The sequence below is a fragment of the Gossypium arboreum genome, chromosome 12, assembly GCF_025698485.1.
Source record: "Gossypium arboreum isolate Shixiya-1 chromosome 12, ASM2569848v2, whole genome shotgun sequence".
In the NCBI taxonomy this organism is placed as follows: Eukaryota; Viridiplantae; Streptophyta; class Magnoliopsida; order Malvales; family Malvaceae; genus Gossypium; species Gossypium arboreum.
The window spans coordinates 12,719,960-12,730,700 of NC_069081.1; positions in this window are offsets into that span (position 1 = coordinate 12,719,960).

Genomic DNA, 10,741 nt, shown 5'->3' on the forward strand with positions numbered 1-10,741 from the left:
AAACATAAAAAAGCCATAATTTTTGTGAGGTCTTGAGCCTTTAGAGCATATTTTATTTCTTTCATGCTCACTTTTATTATGAGTGCGTCAGTATTGATTTGTTATTCTAGAACTTGCTTGAATATTCATGTTAAGACTACACCATTTGATTTGATATGTTAAGATGGTAAAGACACTTAGGTTTAACCTACTCACTCCATAAAAGCCTACCTTCATAATTAACCCTTAGTGAACCCCTTTGAGCCTAACAAGCCATCAATTGATTTAGCCTCAATATTAACCTATGACCCATTGAAATCCCTTAATTTGATCCCTATTTTTGTCGAGATTTGATTTGAATTAATTGCTTAACTATGTTTTATTCTTCGTTGCAACAATTAAGTTCTATGTTATTTGATTCAAGTAAAAAAAAATACTTACATACATATTAATAGTAATTCGTCATTTTTGAGCTTTAGTGTTAATTCCATATTCTGAGAAGAGGCTCACTTGTATTCAACTGATAATTAGTTATTTTTCTAGTTAGGTGATTTCTTCAATTCAATCTCGATTCTAACCTTTTCTTTCAGCTTGTGACCACACCCCCTAACCAAAGCCATGTTACAACCCTCTAAAGACCTTTTTAATTGATGTATCATCTCAATATATAGTGGTGGAGATTTGATTTTCATGTAAGCCTATGGTAATAACTTTTCATATTGACTAATGGGTGCTTTATTTGATGTCCTTAAACACCTCGAGTGATTTGAGTGAATCTTTAGTGAGGATGTTAAACTCTGTGATATTTTGATCAAATGTCATTACTTAGATGATAGGGGACACTTATGTTTTCATGATAAAATGCTCAACTTGGAATGTCTGAAACTTTGATGTACTTTTAGTTGAATTTTCAATGTATGATTACTTATGGATTGTGTTGAGATATTATTGATAGGGATTATAAATTAAGAAGAATTTATTTTGATTGTGAGTTGAGGATTTTGCTTGAGGACAAACAAACGCTTAAGTGTGGGGGTATTTGATAAACCATAATTTATACATATTTTTATCCCATGCTTAGCACATTATGGATGGTTTTTCCTTAGATTTGGTGAATTTGATGCTCCTAATTCTTTAATTTCACGTTTTATACTTAGGTGAGCATAGAAGAGTAAAAAGAGTGAGAAACGGGCCAAAACGGAGAAAATGTACCTACATGAGAAATCAACATGGCCTGAAATTCCTAACACAGGCGTATCACACGGCTTACACGGGTAGACTACACGCTCGTTCCTATTCAACAGCCTTGACCACGAGCTAGAGTAATTGCACACGGGCGTGTCCCTACCGAGCCCAAGTATAACCCTATTCGAAAAAAGGCCAATTTTGAGGGCTCTTATGCATTCTAAAGCCTATTTAAACACCCGATGAGGCACTTAGGAAGGGGGACACAGAGTAGGAGGCAATGAATTACTCAAGGGAAGCCGATTGGTCCATCTCAGAAGCCAAATTCATCATCAAGACTGAAGATCTCATTTCAATTTCCATTCAGGGGTTTTAGGTTTTCTTTATGTTTTGTATTCATTATTCTTCTGTGATGTTTTCTTCTATAATTATGAACTAAACCCCCTAAATACCTAAATGGAATGAAACCTAAGACGGATCTTGTTATTATTATCTGAATTGTATGATAAATATTTGACTTGTTCTTAATTATGTGTTCTTAATTCTTGTTTTAATATTCTAGAATATTGATTCAAGTTAATGCTTTTATTCAGAGGAGGAATGGACCTTGTCTAAGAGTAAATTTATCATAATTAAGCGGAGTTGATTGCACACCTAGAGATAGGGTGATAAGATTTTGCCAGATTAGGGTGAAACCTAATAAGGGGATCCATAGATCGAGTTAATGCAACACTAGGTGTTAATTAGAAAGAGATTTCAATTAATCAACCTAGGGTTAGACATTATTAGTCTCGAGAGAGATAATAATATAACTTAGGGATTTCTACACATCAAGTCAAATGAATAAATCGTCTGATTCAGAGTCAAATAATAAGTGAAGTCTAGGTGGATTTTTCCTTGGGTATTGTCTTAATCAATCGAATTTTCTCAAAAGCTTTTCCTTAATTTCTCTCTATGCACTCTTAGTTTAGTTAATTAATTTAGATAAAAAAATCCCTTAATTTTTAGGCTAGATAATAAAAAGAAAGTAATTACTAGTACTCTTGGTTCCTTTTGGTTTGACAATTCGGTCTTGCTAAAGCTATACTACTGTTCGATAAGTACACTTGCCTTCATCGTGAGAATAGTTAGTTTCAAGAACGCTTAATTATAAATTTTTAAAACCTGTCGTGAATATCACGTATCAAGCAATAAACACTTTGCTAAATTAGTACATATCTTTTGGGGTTAAGCAAGCTTGTCGTTTCTTATCTTTCTATCAATATGATCTTCTCTTCTATTCTTGAATCCTCGATTTCCTTAGAAAATGGGCTCTAAATTCATGAACTGATAACACAATGAAAAATTATATGTATTCTAATAGGAAAATCAAATTCTTTCTATAGGCTAGAAACTTGATAGAAGTTCTCTTTGAAAAATATGTTTTAAAAGAATATTTTACTAAATTTTGACAAAGTAACTCATTCAAGAATGTATGCTTTGACCTTGCCAATAGTCTCCATTTATAGAGAGAAACACAATATTCTTAGTCAAACAAAAGGTTGCTAAATTGAGTGAATTTTTCGCAGATAAGCTTTGTCACGTCCAAAAATATTGGGGGTTAATTGAAATAATTAACCAATAAATGGATTAGGCTTGATGGTTAAGTAGATAATGCCCTCTCTAGAGGTCTTAGGTTTGAGCTACCTTTCTCCTATACTCTTTATTTTATTTTCAGCAACTTAGGATAAAAACCACTGTGAAATATATATTGTTGGGATTTAAAACCAAACAAGAAATAGGCCTTAGGCCTAATGGTTAAAACATTAGTATCCTTCTCTTTGATCCAAGTACGAGCCATACTCTTCCCCTTCCATTTTTTTATTTTAGCCCAAAACTTTAAGATATTTACCCTTGTCACCCTAGGGTTTCAAACCCTAGACTATTTAACCATTCTTTTCTAATTAGACTAGGGTTTTGCTATCTTTTCAATCCCATTTAGAATTTTATTTCCATCTTTTCTATTTCTCCTCTATTTTTTTCTTTCTTTTTCTTTGCATCATATTTTTCACCATTTTGTTGAAAATTAATTTTTCTCTCTTGAGTCAAAATTGTTCTTCGTTCAATCGTTTTCCTACCATATTAGTATTCATTTTCAATAACATTCATTTTCTTGCCAAGGATCGGTAAGTACATCTCGTTCTTATGATTCGATTTAGTAACTCTACCATTCAAATCCCTGAACTTTAATCTTTAATTCGTTCAAGCGATTCATTTGAAATCTTGATAAATTCTTCACAAATCTCGTCAAATCTTGAAATCAACCATTAATTCATGTGTAAATGTCATTTCAAGGACCTACTTTAGGTGAATTGGACCAAAACCGAGCGTGAGGGACATCGCTCAGACCCCCGGTGAGTTCTATCCTAAATGAGTCGATGGTGATCATGTATAGGAATAGGGCCATGCGGGTGGACCATACGACCATGTGCCCTACAAACCCTAGGCTAGTGGTTTGATAATGGGCTGCATTTCGATATCAAAGTTGAGGTTGCTCGACACCAGGAATGGGTGTTTGAGACCCTAGTGGAGAAAGCCAAAATTGTAAAGGAGATCAAACAGGTGGAACGTGAAAAATGGGAGAAAATTAAGGTCTTGATTAAGAGAGATTCTGGTTCTATTGGTTCAAACTCTCGTCTCGTAAAATAAGTTAGGGAAGGTAGACAGCAGCAAAGGGTTGTTGTAACCAATTCTAGAGGTAAAATTCCCAGCTGTACGTATTGTGGAAAATATCATTTGATCTAGTGCTAGAAAAATTTAAGTGTTTGCCTGAGGTGTAGGTTGATTAAACACAAGATCAAAGATTGTCCTTATCAAGCCGAATCAACAGAAGCTTCGGCACGGAATCAAGCCCCAAACCAAAGATTGGGTCAGTTACCTTCAAGGGGCCGAGGTCAAAATAGGGTCATAAATAATGTAGCAATTTAAGCCAACTGACTTGAGGCTAGATGCTCTGCCTTTGCTTATGTCGTTAGAGGTCGTAAGGATAATGATGCGTTTGATGTCATCACAGGTATTTTTACCATTAATTCTGTCTCATATTTTTCCCTAATAGACATAGGATTTACCCATTCATATGTTGTTTATAATATGCCTGATAAACTAGGTGTTGGGAAGAGAGAACCACTATTGAAGTTACCATAGTTAGCCCTTTAGGACAATCAGTTATTGTAAATAAGATCTATAGGAGATGTCTTTTGGAGGTTCAGAGTGTAGTGTTTTTTGCGGACTTTATGTAATTACCTTTTGGGGAGTTTTATTTAATTCTGGGTATGGATTGGTTAGTGGAACACCAAGTTTTCCTAGATTGTGTGTCTAAGAGAGTACCTTAAAAACGGTTCAGGGTAGTGAGATTGTTATGGTTGGGAAGCGATGAAACTATTTATCCAATGTAATCTTCACTATAGTTGCCGAGAAGTTAGTTCGAAAGGGATGTAAGGCTTATTTTGCCTATGTGTTATATGTAAATGTAAATAGCTCTATCATAGATAGTATCCGAATAGTTAGGGAATTCCCAAATGTGTTTCCTAATGAGCTACCAGGGTTACCTCCAGATCTTGAGGTAGAATTCAGAATTGAATTGTTGTCAGGAACTGCCTCGGTGTCCATTGTTCCCTATCACATGGCAGCTAAAGAGCTTCAGGAATTAAAAATACAACTTTAAGAGCTTTTGGATTGTGGGTTTATTAGACCTAGTGTTTCTCTATGGGGAGTTTCTATCCTGTTTGTCAAAAATAATGATGGATCCTTAAGGCTGTGTATTGATTATCAACAATGGAATAAACTAGCCATTAAGAATAAACATCCTTTGCATAGGATCGATGACTTTTTCAATCAATTTTAAGGTGCAACAGTGTTTTCTATGGTAAATTTAAGATCAGGGTATCATCAACTAAAGGTAAAAGACCCAGATGTGCCCAAAACTGTATTTAGGACTCGGTATGGTCACTATGAATTTCTAATAATGCCTTCCGGATTAACCAATGCTCCTACCGTGTTCATGAATTTAATGAACCAAATGTTCCATCCTTTCCTTGATTAGTTCATCGTTGTGTTCATCGACAACATCTTAGTTTATTCAAAAACTGAAACCAAACATGAAGAAAATTTTGCAAATCCTCCGCGAAAAGAAACTGTATGTCAAACTGAGTAAATGCGAAATCTAGCTTAAGGAAGTTATGTTTCTAGGACATTTGGTATTCTAGAGAGTATCTATGTGGATCCGAAAAATATAAAGGCCATCCTAGAATGGAAACAACCTAAAAATGTTTTTGAAATCTGAAGTTTCCTTAGTTTAGTCAGGTACTATAGTAGATCTGTTAAAGGGTTCTCTCTAAACGCCACTCCACTAGCTAAGTTCTTGAGAAAGAATGTAATGTTTAAATGGAAAAAAATCAACAAACTATCTTTGAAAAGCTAAAGGCTATGTTAACTCAAGCTTTCCTATTGATTCAGCCTAAATCAAGAAAAGAGCATGTGGCATACAACGATGCATCCTAAACTGGACTTAGATGTATGTTGATGTAAGGAGGAGAAGTAGTTGTCTATACATCAAGGCAGTTGAAGCAATATGAGTGAAACTATCAGACTCGTGACTTGGAAGTGGTAGCAATGATGTTTGTTTTGAAAATCTTAAGACACTACTTGTATGGTGAGAAGTTCTATATCCATATTGATCAAAGAGTCTCAAGTATCTTCTCACTGAACAAAAGTCGAACCTGAGGCAACGGAGGTGGATAGAACTGTTAAAGGACTATGTTTGTGTAATTGAACACCACCCTGGAAAGGCCAATGTAGTGGTGGATGCTCTAACTAGAAAACAGATGACCGACCTAACAACAATGTTTTTCATGTTCTAGTGTATGATGAAGGTTTACTAGCTAAACTAAAAGTGAAACCCACCTTGGCTAGTGAGATTAAGGCTAAAGAACTTAGATGTGTCATTGTTGCTAAGGATTAAGTAAGTAGAGGACGAAAAAATTGAAGATTTTGGGTTCAACAATTATGGTATTTGGTGCTTCCATGGGAGGTATTATGTGTCAAACGATAACGTTCTAAAATAGACCATACTTTGGAAAGCACATGCTAGCCCATATGTCATGCATCCCAGAGAAAATAAGATGTATCGAGATTTAAATGAACTATATTGGTAGCTTGGACTAAAACGTGAGGTGACTGGATTTGTAGCTAAGTGTAACGTGAGGTGACTAGATTTGTAGCTAAGTGTCTAACGTGTCAACAAGTGAAAGCTGAACACTAGTTCCCTTTCGATCTATTATAATCAATTAAAATACCGCAGTGGAAGTGAGAGCGAATAACGATGGACTTTGTTAGTAGGTTACCCTTAACACTTATTAAGAAATATTCAATATGGGTAATAGTAGACCGACTAACTAAGTCAGCTATTCTTAACTATCCGTATGAATTGTTCTTTATAAAACCTGGATAAGTTATATATTTTAGAGATTGTAAGGTTGCATAAGGTACCCGTACCAATTATTTTAGATCGAGATCCCTATTTCACATCTCGATTTTGGAAGAAGCTATATGAGCACTGGATACTTGCTTGGATTTTAGCACTACTTTCCATCTGCAAATGATAGACAGTTCGAGCAGTTCATTCAAATATTGGAATATATGTTAAGGGGTTACACTATCGAATTTCATGGTAATCAAGAGGAACATTTGCCTTTAGCAGAATTTTCCTATAATAATAGCTTCCAATCAAACATTCAAATGGAACCTTATGAAGTCTTGCATGGTCGCAAGTGTCAAACACCACTATGTTTGATCGAATTTGGTGAAAGGAAAATTTTGGCTCCAGAAGTGGTATAAGAGTCTGAGGGGAAAATTAAATTAATCCAAGATAGACTAAAAGCGGCTTTAGATTGGCAGAAGTCATATGTAAACTTAAAAATAAAATACATTGAATATAATGTTGAAGATCAAGTTTTCCTGAAAGTGTCCTCATGGTGGAAACTGTTGAGGTTCAGACAAAGGACAAGTTAAGTCTTAGATTCATCGAACCATACAAAGTTCTTAAGAGATTCGGCCCAGTTGCATACCAATTAGAATTACCTCCTGAATTGGACTGCATCCATGATGTATTCCACGTCTCTATATTGAGAAAATACTGATCTGACCCTTCCCATATTGTTCCAATTGAGAAAATCAAGTTAAGATCAGATTTGTCCTTTGAGGAGGAACTCGTACAAATTCTAGATCATGAAGAAAAATTTCAGAGAAGGAAATGAATCCCACTTGTTAAGCTTTTGTGGTAGAACCATGGCATGGTGGAGGCGATATGGGAACTAAAAGATACTTTTCATTAACAGTATCCTCATCTGTTCGAACTAAGTAAATCTCGAGAAAACAATTTCTTTATGAAGGGGAGAGTTGTAATGCCTCAAACTATGGGGGTAAAATAATTAACCAAGAAATGAATTAGGCCTTATGGTTAAGTAGATTGTGACCTCTTTAGAGGTCTTAGGTTAGAGCTACCCTTCTTCCATTTCCCTTCTTTTTTATTTAAACAACCTAGGATAAAAATCACACTGAAATATATATTCCTGGGATTAAAATTGAGACAAGAGATAGGCTTTAGGCATAATGGTTAAAATGTTAGTATCTTTCCCATTTATCCAAGTTTAGCCACACTCTTCCCTATTCTTTTTTTTTATTTTGGCCCAAAACTTTGGGATATTTACCCTTGTCGCCCTAGGGTTTCAAACCTTAGACTATTTAACCATTGTTTTCTAATTAAACTAGGATTTTGCTCTCTTTTCAACCCCATTTAGAATTTTGTTTCCATCTGTTCTATTTCTCCTCTTTCTTTTCTTTCTTCGCCTTTGTATCATATTTTTCACCGTTTTGCTAAAAATTATTTTTGCTTTCTCAAATGAAAATCATTTCTCGTTCAATTGTTTTCCTACCATATTAGTATTCTTCATCAATAACATTCCTTTTCTTGTCAAGAGTCGATAAGTACATTTCATTCCTATAATTTGATTTAGTAACTCCATCGTCCGAATCCCTAAATGTTAATCTTTAATTCGATCAATCGATCCATTTGAAATCTTGATAAATTCTTGACAAATCTTGATCCATTGGACTAGAATTGAACGTAGGGTACATTGATCAGACCCTCAACAAAAGGTGTGTGTTCTATCCCAAGTGAATTAATGTTGATCATGTATATGAATAGGGTCACATGGTCTCCCACATAGGCGTGTGGACCACACGACCCTCCACACGGCCATGTTCCCTGCAAATCCTAGGCTAGTACATGAACCACGCGACCACAACTCTTCCACATGGCATGCCACACAACCGTACCTCTTTTGTAGGTTAATTTTTGCATTTTTCAAATGGCAAAAATATATTACATAACCTAGCCACACGTCCGTATAAGTGTGTCCCTATTTACAATCTTGCCTAGAATTTTATGAACTGTTCAGTTTAGCCCATATAAATCCTCAAATTACTTTTAGAGATTTTATTCACTTGATTGAGTCCCTAATATTATGAATATGCTAGAATCTATGAATTGATAACTGAATTACTATTGTTATAATGTTTGATATGTGAACGATACATGTTTATTGTCATTGTATTTCTAATGAACTGTTATTGTTATTCACACCACTGTTTTACCAAATACATGTTAAGCTTGCCTACTATTACTGTAGAACTGAATACATGATAAGCATTAAACATATCTACCATTTTTACATGATAGTGTTTCAAGCATGTCATATTGCACTACATAGGGTGGGGCGATTATACAGAGGAAGTACTAGCAGTTTAATAATCTGCAACAGTGGTGGTTCATACACAAGTTAATGACACCTTTTATTTGTAAATATATTGTACACATACAACAAGTGGCAGTTTATCTCTATATTACTGGTTGTTTATCCACAAATTACTGACATCTTTTATTTACAAATACGTTGTGCATCCATGACAAGTGGCAGCTTGTCCACAAACAAATTTTTTTAAATACTGGTGGTACATCAACAGGTTTTTGAAACTAAATCGTAATCTTTTGAAACACACTAAGTTTTCTTTAAAAATTAAAACAAATGTTTTAAACAACTACATTTAAAACTCTGATAGTTCTACTAAGCCATTTAGGTGGCCAATGTAATCTTTTGAATTTCAGTCTAACGTCTAGGTTGGGTTAGGGAGGTTACAAGCTTAATTGATTTCTTCACTTAAATTTAGGGGCTTATATATCCCTTTAGCCTACATTTATCAATTTTGATTCTATGAAATTCTATGAAATATGTTTAGATAAAGTTCAAATAAATTTTAGTTTTATTTATTTAAAATCGTTCAAAAAATATAATAATTTAATGTAAAAGTAAATTGTTCATGTGTTAATTAAGTAAGTTGTCCACATCAGTTTTGAGTGCTAAACCTTGTAATATAATAAAGGTAAACTACTTAGTTGGTTAACCAAATTTTAAGACTCTTTCATTTTGTTCATCCAAATTGAAATCTTTGCAATTTTAGTACTTAACTTGTAACACCCCAGTTCTGGCGGGTACAAGGTTTGGCATATAGTCTTAATGTAGTATAATTGGTGAAGCAGTATTCGCCCAAGTACATCTTTTGGCATATAGAGTAGGCGTATACAGTTATGTGTTTAAGTTAACAAAGGTTCTATGTTAGATTTCTATGTTAGTTAGAATAAGATAGTAGCCAAGTAAAGCAATATAAAGGGTATGAGTTCACATCAGAAGTATAGTACGCCTTTTTACTATAATACTATACAAGTTAAGTGCAAGGTAAGTTGATTAGAAACCAACTGAATGTGAACCAGGATAATTAATAGATAAGAGGATACTTAATTAGGTTTCTTAAAAGTTGTAGACCTTGGATAAAACAATTCAGTAATGATGTGAAATTTGTCAAGTCCCAATAAAGACTTGGATTACATTAATGGATAATCAAGTTAAAGAATGAGGGAGTTTTCTTCTTTCTTCTTCAAGAAGCACTACTATCAAAATCTTAAGAAAAACCTAAAGTATTACCTTCTCTCTAAGTTAAAGTTACAGATAAGAATCTTTGTTAATGACTACTCTATGTTAAAGTTATAAAAGATTAAGTCGGAATAAGTTTGTGAATAGTTGATCGCGTGATTTTGTGATAGGTTTTAAATATTTATAATTACCCGTTCTTGAACTAACTATTATCGCGATGTAGGCAAGTGTACCTATCGAACAGTAGTATAGTTTTAGCAAGACCGGATTGTTGAATCCAAAGGAACTAAAAGTACTAGTAATGAATGCCTTTTTATTATCTAGCCTAAGAATAAAGAGGTTTTTGTTTTAATTAACTAATTATCTAAATTAAGAATGCATAGAGAAAAGAATTGGGGAATTGCTTTTGGGAAGAATCGATTGACTTAAGACAATACCTAAGGAAAAATCCACCTAGACTTTACTTGTTATTCTGGCTCCGAATCGGACAATTTATTCATTCAACTTGTTCCGTAGAGATCCCTAAGTTATGTTATTATCCCTATTCAAGA